Source organism: Elephas maximus, chromosome 17 (genome assembly GCF_024166365.1).
Source record: "Elephas maximus indicus isolate mEleMax1 chromosome 17, mEleMax1 primary haplotype, whole genome shotgun sequence".
Taxonomy (NCBI): Eukaryota; Metazoa; Chordata; class Mammalia; order Proboscidea; family Elephantidae; genus Elephas; species Elephas maximus.
In genome coordinates, this window is record NC_064835.1 from 62,665,289 (window position 1) to 62,677,633 (window position 12,345).

Consider the following 12,345-nt stretch of genomic DNA (forward strand, 5'->3'; position numbering starts at 1 on the left):
GGATGTGGCAGAGGCTGGTGGTACAACATCTTACAGGGCCTAGGAGAGGAGTTTGGGGATTCAGGGCTATTGGTTTTTTTTTTTAATAATTTTTATTGTGCTTTAAGTGAAAGTTTACAAATCAAGTCAGTCTCTCTCACAAAAACCCATATACACCTTGCTACATGCTCCCAATTACTCTCCCCCTAATGAGACAACCAGCTCGCTCCCTCCACTCTCTTTTCATGTCCGTTTTGCCAGCTTCTAACCCCCTCCACCCTCTCATCTTCCCTCCAGGCAGGAGATGCCAACATAGTCTCAAGTGTCCTCCTGATCCAAGAAGCTCACTCCTCACCAGCATCCCTCTCCAACCCACTGTCCAGTCCAATCCATGTCTGGAGAGCTGGCTTCAGGAATGGTTCCTGTCCTGGGCCAACAGAAGGTCTGGGAGCCATGACCACTGAGGTCCTTCTAGTCTCAGTCAGACCATTAAGTCTGGTCTTATGAGAATTTGGGGTCTGAATCCCACTACTCTCCTGCTCTCTGGGCTATTCTTGTTACCTCTGGGGCCCTAGGAGATCTGGTTAAGACTCTGGACAGGTGCCCTGGGGCTGCTGGAAGCCTGTCAAAGGCTCACTTCCCAGAGCAGCCGAGGACTCGCTGAGACCTCGAGCGGCGATCAGCGCGGAGCAGTGCGGTTTCCTGGGCACCAGGGGGCGCCGTCTCCCGCTGCGCCGTCCAGAGCTGCCCGGCCCGGGAAGCGAGGGTCCTGCCTCTCTCCAGACTCTGCACCCTCAAGGTTGGCTGTTTGTCCTTCCCCACCCCCAACCCGGAATCCTTTCCTCATGCTTCTCCAGGCCGACGGTTAAGTAGGGCTGTGCGAGTGAGGAGCGGGGAGGTTAGAGCCAAACCTGAGGACGAATTGAGGAGGGTCGGAGGGTGAGCCAAAGGAGGCAATGCTCGGGTGTCGTCCCTCCACCAGCCTGACCTTTTCCCCTTCCTCCGCCCTTTCGCTTGCCTCTCGACCCCACTCCCGTCCCTCTGCGCTCTCTCCCGTGACCGTTCTTCCCTGTTTCCCTCATTTTATGTACCATCCACTGCAACGTGTATGCTTATTTTGGGTAGGGTACAAAATTCATAACTTCGGAAGTGAGACCAAAAAAGCCATTGTCCCCCCACCCCGGGGCCTGCCTCCTTCTCTGAGTCGCCCCGCCCCTGTCTGCGTGCGGCCCCAGGGGCCAGGCCTCCCCTGGGTTGGGTGGGGAGGGCCGCGCAGGAGGGTCCCGGCCTGCACCCCCGCCCCCACGACAGGCAGATCAGGGCCAGGCCGGCGCGCCGCGGGCGGAATCCGGGGCCGGGGATTGAGGCGGCCCCCAGTGTTTGCCCAGCGCCCGCCCCCACCGCCGCGCGCCCTAATCTCCGTTACACTTGCAAGTTGGCTTCCTGCCCCGGGGCCCTGGCTCCCCGAGCAAACAGGCCGAGCGCGGCTCTGCATCCGAAATGTGGCATTTGAGCCACGCCGCGCAGGAAAGCCAGGGCGCGGCTGCTCTGCGGTAATTGCCCTTCTCCGCCCCTAATCCCCCGGCTGCCCCTCCCGGCGGCTGCGGCCCTGTGATTAGGGCGGGAGCCGCAGGCTCAGCCCCGCTCGGAGGGGCCATACCCACCCTGGGCCTTGGAGCGCGTTGGGACACCCTCCCCCCGAGCCGTGGTCCGTCTGGACTCAGGGGTGGAGGATGTCCCTGCAAAGGACATGGAGACTGCGAGACTGTGAAGTGACAGATGGGGGAAGGGTAGGGAGGGAAAACCATCTGCCAATTTGCAAAGGGAGTCGAGGCCAGACACAGGACACACCCGGGGGTTTAGGGAGACCAGACTACAGGCCACTGCTCTGTCCAGTATCATGAAATAGGGGGAGCCGAGGACCCACAAGGGTATAGGCTGGGTATGAACCCACCCTGAGGGCTCATTACAGACCTCGAGTCCCCCAAACCACCCTCAAGGGCCCCAGTGCCTCTGCAGTGGCCAGGACCAGCTTCTAATGGTCTGCTCAGAGGGCCCCCGGCCTACAGGGCCCCCGTTCAGTCAGCACACGAGTACCAACTGCACGCCTGCTAGAGCAACAAAGGAGCCACGCCAGGCTCCAAGCAGGGAAACAGACGTTGCCTTTTACACAAGTAGTTAATGACAGAGGTCAGTGCAGAGGAGAGAGATGGGGTGCTATGGGATCCATTGCGGGTGAACCCACTGAGGCCTGGGTGATGGCTTCACCAGGACAAGTCTCTGTTCCCAGCTGGGGTGAGCTTTGTTTCTTCTCTCTCACCTCCTACCTTCCCTCCAGGTCCAAGGCCCGCACCCTTTCTTCTTTCCCTTCCCAGAATAGGCACCCAGGCCTCAAAGGGCAAGACTTTGCCTCCCTGGACCTAGGCCCACAACTTAAGCTTGGCTTCTCTGTACAGGGGCAAAGATTGAGATGCAGTGTCCCTTGGGGATCCAGGGAGCAGGGCACCCTGGACACCCTGAGGCCCAGGTAAGGAAAGCTTGGGCCAGCGGCAAAGGCCGATCCAGGGTAAGTGGAGCTTGCAGAAACAGAGCATAAAGGCAGAGATGTAGCGAGAAAGCAGGCTTCTGCTGAGAAGACTCACTAGCAAACTGAAAGGTCATCCCTCAGTGCCTCGTCCTAAAGCTCCTGAACAGGGCTGGGGCTAGGGTGAAGGAAGGATGCACCTAAGATAGAAATTTTAGGGAGGTGCTGACTCTCTGGGGCATGCAGGTGTAGGCTCGGCGCCTGAGAGTGAATGCCTCCTTAACTTTTGTGCCTTAGGTGCTTCTGTCACCAGGCCAGTGGTAGGAGTGGCTCAGGAGGGGCACAGGTCATTCCATGGGGGAGAGGGGGCAGTAAAAGCCAAGCTGATCAGATGAGGCTTTATTATACAGAGGTCAGTGCCAGAAAACTCTCAAAGGACAGGGAAGCACCAAGAATCACCTGGGTAGAGGATGGTGCACAATAGTGAGGACTGGGTGTTTTATACACCCAGCACATACCAGTATGTCATCTAATGCTAGCGTAGGGAGAACAATGTGCCCGTGTGCAGGGGAGTCTAAATAATGATTAACAGGGTTGTTGTTGTGCTAGCTAGGTAATGGGTTTATGTAGACATTACCGTGAAGTCAGGTGTGTTTTTTCCTGGCCCAGGTCACTGCTCGGTAAGGTACTCTGGTTCTTCCCCAGTTCATTTGTGGGAAGGATCCACCTCGTATTGTTCAGGACCCCCTCAGCCTCCTTGCCCATCCTAGTCTCAGACTGGCTGTCACTGCGCATAAGAGAGCCCTTCCCTCACTTGAGGCAGCCCCAACCACTACCCATTGCCCTGTTGATTTGCCTCCTAGCCCCGAACCTGCCCTGACACCATCTTTGCTATTTACCTGGTGGTTAACCTTGGGTGGTGCAAACAGTTAACACGCTTGCTGCTAGCTGGAAGGTTGGAGGTTCGAGTCTACCCAGAGGTGCCTTGGAACAAAGCCTTGGTGATCTGCTTCCAAAAAAATCAGCCACTGAAAATCCTATGAAGCACAGTTCTGCTCTGACACACATAGGGTCCCTGTGAGTTGGAATCAATTCGATGGCACCTGGTGGTACTGGTAAGTACTTGCTTGGTACTGCCTCCCAGCTGGGACGGAAGCTGCACAGGGCAGGGGTGTCATCCCTCACAGCTACCTCCAAGAGCGGTAGCTAGCGGGCAGTGAGTGCTGAATAAATTGCTGATGAATGAGTAATGACCCTGGATCTCCCACCCTCCTCTCCCCCAAGCCTGAATTCTCCCCTCTAGACATGGCCTTGCTTTACTTCAAACCCCACTTAATCCTCAGAGCCTGCACCTAAGTGTGCTCATGTGCACAGTTGGTGTGTGTTTGTTCTCACATCCTCTGATATCAAGCCAGGCTTCTCTCTCCAACCGGACACCGAACTCCCTGAGGGCAGGGACCAAGCCTGGCCAGGAATTCCTTGTTTTCCCTGTAGAACCCAGCCCAGAGCGGGCCTCAAAGTATGCTGCTTATTGAAGGATGAAACCCAGGGCCTTTACCCCCATCTGAACACTGTGACGAGTCCTCCTAACGCCTTATTTCTGGTTGGAGGCTGATCCAGGCCACGTGTCTCGGTAGTAGCAGAGCTGGGGCTGAAGCCAGGCTCTGGCTTTCTGGAAGCCTGATCTTTCTACCCAGACTGTATGAACGCCTCTTTTTACTCGATAATCACATCAGGCAAATTATAAAGATACAATACTCGCTGCCTCCTGAATGTAGGCATGGGTCGTTGGGGGCTTCTCAGCTCTTCTCGTAGCTACCAGGTCCTTGGCCACTGACTCCAATGAACATGACAGTGTCTGTGTGAGCTGGTGGGAGTGCGTATGGTATCTGTTGGGGGTATGTGTATGTGTGGTGTCTACTGTGTATATGAACGTGTGTGTCTAGGAAGATGTGTCTGTGTGGTGTCAGTGAGGGTGTGTATGGATCCTGTTGGATGTGAATGTAGGCTTGTATGGGGGTGTTGCTGGGTATGTGTGTCTGTTGAGTGGGTGTATATGTGGTAGCTCCTCGATTGTGTCTGCGTGTTTATAGTGTTTGCTAAGGGTGAGGGTGAGTGGTGTCTGGGGGTGTATCTGCAGAGTGTGTGCCGTGCTGGCGGGGGTGTGTGTGTAATTCTGCTCTGCGTGCGTGCAGGTGGCCGGGTGCCTGTAGGCTGTATCATGATGCTGCTTTCCGGAAGCCTCTGTGTAAAATGCCTGGTGATATGCCCCCACCAGAGACCCTAGACCAGCTAGGGAGGCATGCCGGAAAGATTTGGGAAGTCCAGTGCCTCAGGAGGTCAGGAAGCTGAGGAGACCCAGGCAGGGGCAGATGCTGACTGGGAGAGGGACACAGAGAATGGTACCTGGAGACCTCGAATCCTGTTGTATACAGATGGCAACACCCCCTGCACTGTACAGATCTCAGGCAGAGCAGGGGGATTGACATGTCAGGTCTGGTTCTCAATCCAGGTGACACATTCAGGACAATTCAGGAGAGGAGCCCTGATAGAAGGCTGAGCTCAGGTGGTGGAGAGAGGTAAGGCAGCTCTGGGGGGCTAAGGCAGCCACTGGCCCACATGGCACCCTTCTGGACAGATGCAGCCCCATGCCAGGGCAAAGGTCTTGGTGAAAGGAGCAGGAGCTGGTTCTCAGCCACATGCCCCCTGGTCAGGGGGCCTTGTGCAGTATACTACCTGCCCAACTGTACATGGTGGCCCTGGACCATGGCCTGGGAGCCTATGATCTTCCATTTCCTCTAGAGGCTGATAGGTGACTGGGTGAAGGTGCTGCACAAGGCCTGGCTGGGAAGAGCTGGCTTCAGAAGCAGGACAGCAGGAGACCTGTTGGCTAGGCACACTGTCTCCTGGGTCCCAGGCTGGCCTTCACAGCAAAGGCAGGGCAGAGGGCACCAGCAACCCGGAACTGTCTTGCTCCACAGAATGCAAGAATGGCCACCCATCAGCCATGGGAGATCTAAGATGGGGAAGACAAAAAAGCAGAGGGGAGGGCTGACCAGAAAGGAGTCTGACAAAGGAGGAGAGAGGCCTCCCAAACAGAAACAGGAATCACCAAGATGACCCACTAACTGTATATGTAAACTCGAACCACTAACTTAGTGCTGGCCTCAGTTTTGTCATCTGACTAAGTGGGGTGGGATGCAATGATTTCCCACTGACTCAAAAAAAAAAAAAATTTTTTTTCCCCACCAGTCACACAGAACTGGCCTGGCCTAGGACTGACTTGGTCTTGCCTTTCCCAAGGCCCTGTCCTCATTCCCATGAATAGCTGGCTATGGGGTGGGCAGAGTGTTGTTGGCTCAGTGAAGCCCATTTCCAGACTGAAACCCAGCTCAGGGCTCATGTCTTGCCTTCTGGAACACTGTGATCACACGTGAACAAAGGTGCATCACTATTGTCTGCTTTTCGTCCAAGAAGGGCTGTGTCTTTTAACACGATTCAGGAATCAAATTTGGAGCCCAGATCTCTAGACTTCCAGGGCTGAGATCCTGGGAAGCTCCAGCCAAACTCCAGAGCTGATGCAAGCAGCCGGAACTATTTCTTTGCTCACTGGGGCCCAGAGGACAGACAAGGGCAGTGAATCCTGGGCCTTTGGAGGTCAGGGAGAAAGTGGAGGAGGAGGAGGGAGCTGGCTGTCTCTGCTCAGAGGAGGGAGGGGGAGGCGATGAGCAAGGTTTTTCACTCCTTCAGTAAAACAAACAAAAAAAATTATTTCTCCTATTTTCTTCTCTGAGATTAATGATAAACTGTCTATCCCCTAAAAGAAAATGATAAAGGCTCTAATTTTACTTGGAGGCTTAAAAATGCCATTTCTACGCAAAACAGGGAGCCCGTAATCAGACCTGAGCGGGGCAGCGCTTTGATAGAAAACGTTTTCCTGTTTCCCCCTATTCCTTCCCCTCCTTTCCTTCGCAAACCAAGATGCCCAACAGCAAAGAACAATGCTCAATAAAGTGAAATAATATTTTAGTCAAAATAGGCTGAAACTGCTCCCAGCCAACTGTAAATTAGCATTTTGAGGGCAAATATGCAGACAATTTGAGATAATGAAGCCTGATTATTCAATCCAATGAATGTTAACTAGGGGCTGAGGCTCCTCGGCCTTATCTCACACCCTTCGATTTATTTTTTTAATCGTTTCACATTTGAACTCTTTATTTGTTTCTGTTTTATGCACCCTGTCCCTGTCTCCCTCGTGTACACACACACACACACACACACACACACCCCACACACCCCACACACACAGTCTCTCTCCCTTTCTCCCCTCCTCCACTCCTGTCCAGGCTGCAGAAGAGGACCATCATAGGGACTGTCAGTCTGTCCACGTAGCCTGGCCATCGGGTCTGATTCAGCAAGCCCAATGAAGCACCTACTGTGTGCACAGTCTTTTGTGGAGTGGAAAGGGGAATAAGAGGCTAATATGCATTAAAGACAAGAAGACACAGGCTTTGCTTTCCAGGGCTCAGAACAGGGCTGGGTATGGGGCATAGAAAAGTCACCTGTGTGTATAAAGGAGCATGTTGGGTGTGTGTGAAGTAGAAGATTCAAGGTGGACATGAAATCCAAAACAACAGGAGAAATACCATTCAAGTCCTTCAACCCACCCCTCTTGAAAGGCTCATGGGAATCCCTGTTGCCCCCAGGAGCCACGGAAACCTTTCTTAAATTATTCTGGGTTCCAGGTAAGAATGACTTCATAATTTATAAAGCCCAGTGCAAGGTGGAAATGCAGAGCCCCTTCTTCAAAAATTATTGAGAACTTCATGATGGGGATGGCAGAGCATGAACCCAGGCTGAGGTCCTTCTGAGCAGGGAGACCTGTGTGACTGCTCAGCTCCGACACCTGTGAAGCCGGCTTGGCCCCAGGAGCAAAGTCCAGCCTCAAAGCTGGGGGAGGTAATCCAAAAAGGCTTTCTGAAGGAGGAATGAGGTCACTCTCAAGTGAGCAGTGATGTTCCTGAAATGCTGGGGAGAGTTTTGGCTGACCAGGGCTAGCCCCGGGGTAGGGGTGGAGTGGGTTAGCCAGGAACCCTAAGTCTCTGAGCAGCTGTCAGCACAGCTGTGTTGCCCCTTGGCAGTGTCCATTATCCAGTCCAGAAATGATACTCCCACCTGGGCGAGGGTTTCCCCCATGCTTCTGTGCTTCCTTGGGCCTCAGGCCCCTTTCTTTGGGGTGGGGAGGGCTGAGCACATGCTCCCCTCTTTTCCTCATCAGTGCCTGTCCCCCCAGTTCGTTCCCTTTCCCTCACAGCTTCTGCCTGGTGCCTGCCCCTGCAGCTTCCCCTTGCCTCTGTGCTCATTGAGTGCCCTCCATGGTGTGGGCGGTGCTAAGTCTTCTCTCAGCATGGCCTCACCCCTTCTCTGCCCTTCTTCTCAACATGCCCACTCCCATTAGACCTGACTGACCACTGAATCACTTGTGTACCCCCAACACCTCTGCTCACACTGGGCCCCTCACCTGGAGTGTCTTCCCTTCCTTCAACCCTCTCCTCCCATCTATTCTATTTCCATTCATCTCTTTACTCCCAGGAGCCCTGGTGATGTAGTGGTCAGGAGCTTAGACCGCTAACCAAAAGGTCAGCAGTTTGAATCCACTACCTGCTCCTTGGAAAGCCTATGGGGGCAGTTCTACTCTGTTCTATAGGGTCGCTATGAATCAGAATCGACTTCATAGCAAGGGGTTTGGTTTAGTTCTTCACACCCAGCTTTGATGTCAGCCAGCCCTGGTTCTATGTCCAGCTCTGCCCTTTATTACCGTGTGCTCTTGGGTAAGCTATTTCACCTCTCTAAGCCTCAGTTTCCCTGTAAAAAAGTGGGGATATATTGGATCTTGTCCCGTGAGGTAAGTGTGAGCATGGTGTCATGGACTGAATTATGTCCCCCCAAAAATGTGTGTATCAATTTGGCTAGGCCATGATTTCCAGCCTTGTGTGGTTGTCCTCCATTTGTGATTGTAATTTTATGTTAGAGGGATTAGGGTGGGATTGTAACACCACTCTTACCCGGGTCACACCCCTGATCCAGTATAAAGGGAGTTTCCCTGGGGTGTGGCCTGCACCACCTTTTATCTCTCAGGAGATAAAAAGGAAAGGGAAGCAAGCAGAGAGTTGGGGACCTCATACCACCAAGAAAGCAGTACCAGGAGCAGAGTGTGTCCTTTGGACCTGGGGTTCTTGTCCAGAGAAACTCCTAGTCTGGGGGAAGATTGATGAGAGAAGGCCAACAGAGAGAGAAAGCTTTCCCCTGGAGCTGACACCCTGAATTTGGACTTTAGCCTATTTTACTGGGAAGAAATCAATTTCTTTTTGTTAAAGCCATCCACTTAGGGGATTTCTGTTATAGCAGCATTAGATGACTAAGACACATGGAATGAGCTGGTGCATGTAAAGCCCTCAGCACAGGCTGACACACCTGAATGTGTACGTGCTAGCTCGCAGCTCTGTGAAGCCTTCCTCGCATTACAGCTCTGAGTGCGAGCCTCTCAGAACTTCTGTGGCATTTGGAGTCCTCATCATACAGTCTACACTATCCTTGACCTGACTGTGAGTTTCCTAAGAATGGTGTGGAGGACACAGGATGGGTTCCCTCAACCTCCCATACCGCTCTTCTGTTGGCTGGAGAGGCTGGGAAGTTAAAAACTGCATTGCCAGACTCCCTTGAAGCTAAGGTTCTGGAAATAAATTGGGTTCCATGAATTGGTTATACTCAAGAAGGTAAAAGTGAGGTCAAGGCCATTCATTTCCTGCCTGTAGTTGTTTCCCATAGCTGATAAGATTGTAGAAACAAGATTTTTTTTTTCTTCTCTCTGTCTCTCTGCAGCAGCTTCCCATTGTCCTGGTTCTCTAGCTTCTGAGTGTCAAGAGGCCACAGCAGCAGTGACAGTACCAGTTGTGGCATCTTGATCTCTTTATTGCAGGTACAGGAGTGTGGTCTCAAACTCATAGTTCAAGGGGTGACCTCAGAAGTTGTTGTGCTACAGGGTGTCAGTTCAGAATTCTTCTAGGGGTCATTCCTGAATGTCCAGGATAGAACCCACTAATCTGGCCCTTCCAACCATTTTGTAAAGCATCTAATTCCCTGTATTAAATCTTTCCCTGGTTAAAACGCCCAGTGGGTGTTGCCACACTAAACCCTGACAAGCACAGATGGGAACCAGGCATTCTCCTTCTCTTGCACACTCAGAGCACTGCACCTCCACACAGGTCTCCCTCTCCTCAAGAAAGCTGATTCTTCCCACTGGCAGACCCAGCACCAGGCCCAGCCTCTGAGTTGCCCCATTCGGCTGGTCATTTGCCTATTTGCTCCCCAATTCATTGCCTGCCCTTCCCCTGCTCTGTCCTGTATGCAGGAAGCTCGCCCTGCAGATCATATCTCCCAGGCTGCCTTATCCACTGGTTATCTGTTGAGTGCAAACATCCGAGGCACTGGTGGATGGTTGGAGAGTGGGAAGAGGGGAAAGGGTAGAGTATTTCTCATCCTTTCTCTCTCTGCTTCCAGCGGTGGATCCAGCCTCTGCCAGGCAACCCCCAGGATGGGTCCAGCTCCCAGCCACTGGCCCCTCCGCAGCTCTTGCACTGACCTGTCAGCCCAGTGCCTGGGCTCTGGTGAGCACCATCTCTTCCCTCTGACTCTCTAGCTCTAGAGGGGGTAGCAGCTTCCTGCAATGGTTTATCTTTGAGTTACCCCACCTCCCAGTTTTCAGCTCTTACAATACTCCTGTAACTCGGTTCTGAAACTAATCTCCTCTATAGTGAATTGGATGAGGGCAATGGCAGTTGAGTGATAGAACGCTCACCTTCCATGGAGACCTGGGTTCCATTCCTGGCCAATGTACCTCATGTACAGCCACCGCCCCCGTCAGTGGAGGCTTGCATGTTGCTATGGTGTTGGACGGATGTCAGTGGAGCATCACGTCTAAGATGTTTGAGGAAGAAAGGCCTGGTCATCTACCTTAGAAAATCAGTCAATGAAAACCCTATGGATCACAATGGTCTGATCTGCAACTGGTGGTGGGGGAGGGCACAGGACTTGGCAGCTTCCCTCCATTGTGCATGGAGTAGCCATGATTCAGGGGCTGACTCGACGGCAGCTAACAACGCAGTGAACTGGAGTCCCTGGGTGATGTAAACAGTTAATGCGCTTGGCTGCTAACGGAAAGGTTGGAGGTTCAAGTCCACCGAGAGGCCTCAGAAGAAAGGCCTAGCGGTCTACTTGCAAAAAAAAAAAAAAATCACTATTGAAAACCCTATGGAGCAGAGTTCTACTCTCACACACAGGGATTCACCATGAGTCAGAGTAGGCTTGTTGGCAACTGGTTTGGTTTGGTTTTATAGTGAGCTAGCTGGCGTGAGTGTGGTTTCCTGATAGCGCCATGCCTGTTAAGCCCTGGTCATGAGGCTGAGGGGCTGGAGCCACATCTTCCCTCCTCAGGAACACAGCCTGTCTTCTCTGAGGCCTGCCTGGCCAGCTGGTCCAGGTCTGCCTGCAGAAACATTTGGGCAGAGTCCTTTGGGGGTCCCCTTCCCCAGCTGGGGTGTGGGGCGTGGGGGAGGAGCGAGGGCTGAATGGCAGCTTTCGCCAACACCTCACTCTTCTCTTCTCGACATGTTTACTCACAGGCTGTCTGGGAAGTGAGAATCCTCCCTAACGGATGTTTCACCCAATTAAATAATTAACTCGGAGTGTTGCTAAGCATCCCCAGTGATCGTCTTCTAGTCCTGGAAGCTCCCCCATGCCAGGTTGTGGCTGCTGCTGGCCTGGGCCAGGCCAACACTGGGTGGAGAGACGCTGCTGGGAAGAGCCAGGGGGCTGAGGGTGCCCCCCATCCCATGCTTCTGGGCCAGTATCAGGGAAATTAATGCACTTGAGAGGCGGGACATGGAGGATATTTAGAGAAGGGAGTCCAAGGGGAGGCTGAGGTGTCTAGGAGGGGGCGGCCGAACCTTCTGGAGCCCTTCTAGGCTATACACCACCCCTGTCCCCCATTCTCCCCTTATTCCACTGCAGAGTCTCTATCCATTCAAGAAAACAAGAGGAGACTGCTCCCTAATGTGTGGTCTCGGGGAAGGAGCTGAGCTGCTCTCCTAATGGACAATCAGGTAAGGAACCTACAAGAGTGAGGCTAAGTATGAACTGTGGAATATCACTCAGCCCTGAAGAAAATGAGATAAATTCACATGCCGAGACATGCAAAGATCTCTAAGATATTGTAATGTGAAAAAAATGCAGACACCTGTAGATGTAGTTCCATGTAATCTATGTAAAAATAATGCAGACATGCACACGCATACTTTATATCTACAGAAAGGGGATTAGATGGAAGCACACCAGAATTGTTCATAGTTAGGGCCTGGGGGCCAGGGATTGGGGTGGGCAGAAGGGGGTGTTCTTATTTTACTCTCTGCACCCCTGAAATGCTTGACTCTCTGACATCAGGAATGTGTTCTTGTATCACTTCCATAATTAAAGCAAAAAAAAAAAAAAAAAAAAGAGAGAGAGAAACAGCTGATTAAAAAAAAAAAACTGCTTGGAGGAGCGTTAGGATAAATTAAAGAAAATAGATTCTTAACCCCAGAGAGTCTAGATTCTTGAATCAGTATTTTTTAAATCATTTTGGCCTCAACCCACGGTAAGATATAGGTTTTCATCAGAACCCAGTACACACATGTGTATATATACCAAACAGAAGTTCTATAAATACTTGCCTTCAGTAATACCACTCACTCTGGTGTTTTCTGTAATTCTCCCTTAAAATATTTCTAATATCATGAACATTAATG

The 12,345-nt window shown here is 52.2% G+C and overlaps 1 long non-coding RNA gene across 1 annotated transcript; it reads left to right on the plus strand.

The window, feature by feature from the left end:
- The first annotated feature begins 734 nt into the window (after window positions 1–734).
- Window positions 735–11,836, plus strand: LOC126060583 (uncharacterized). The gene is made up of 4 exons (XR_007513628.1): window positions 735–778; window positions 9,386–9,482; window positions 10,064–10,170; window positions 11,573–11,836. It is a non-coding gene; the product is annotated as an uncharacterized LOC126060583 (long non-coding RNA).
- Window positions 11,837–12,345: the final 509 nt, after the last annotated feature.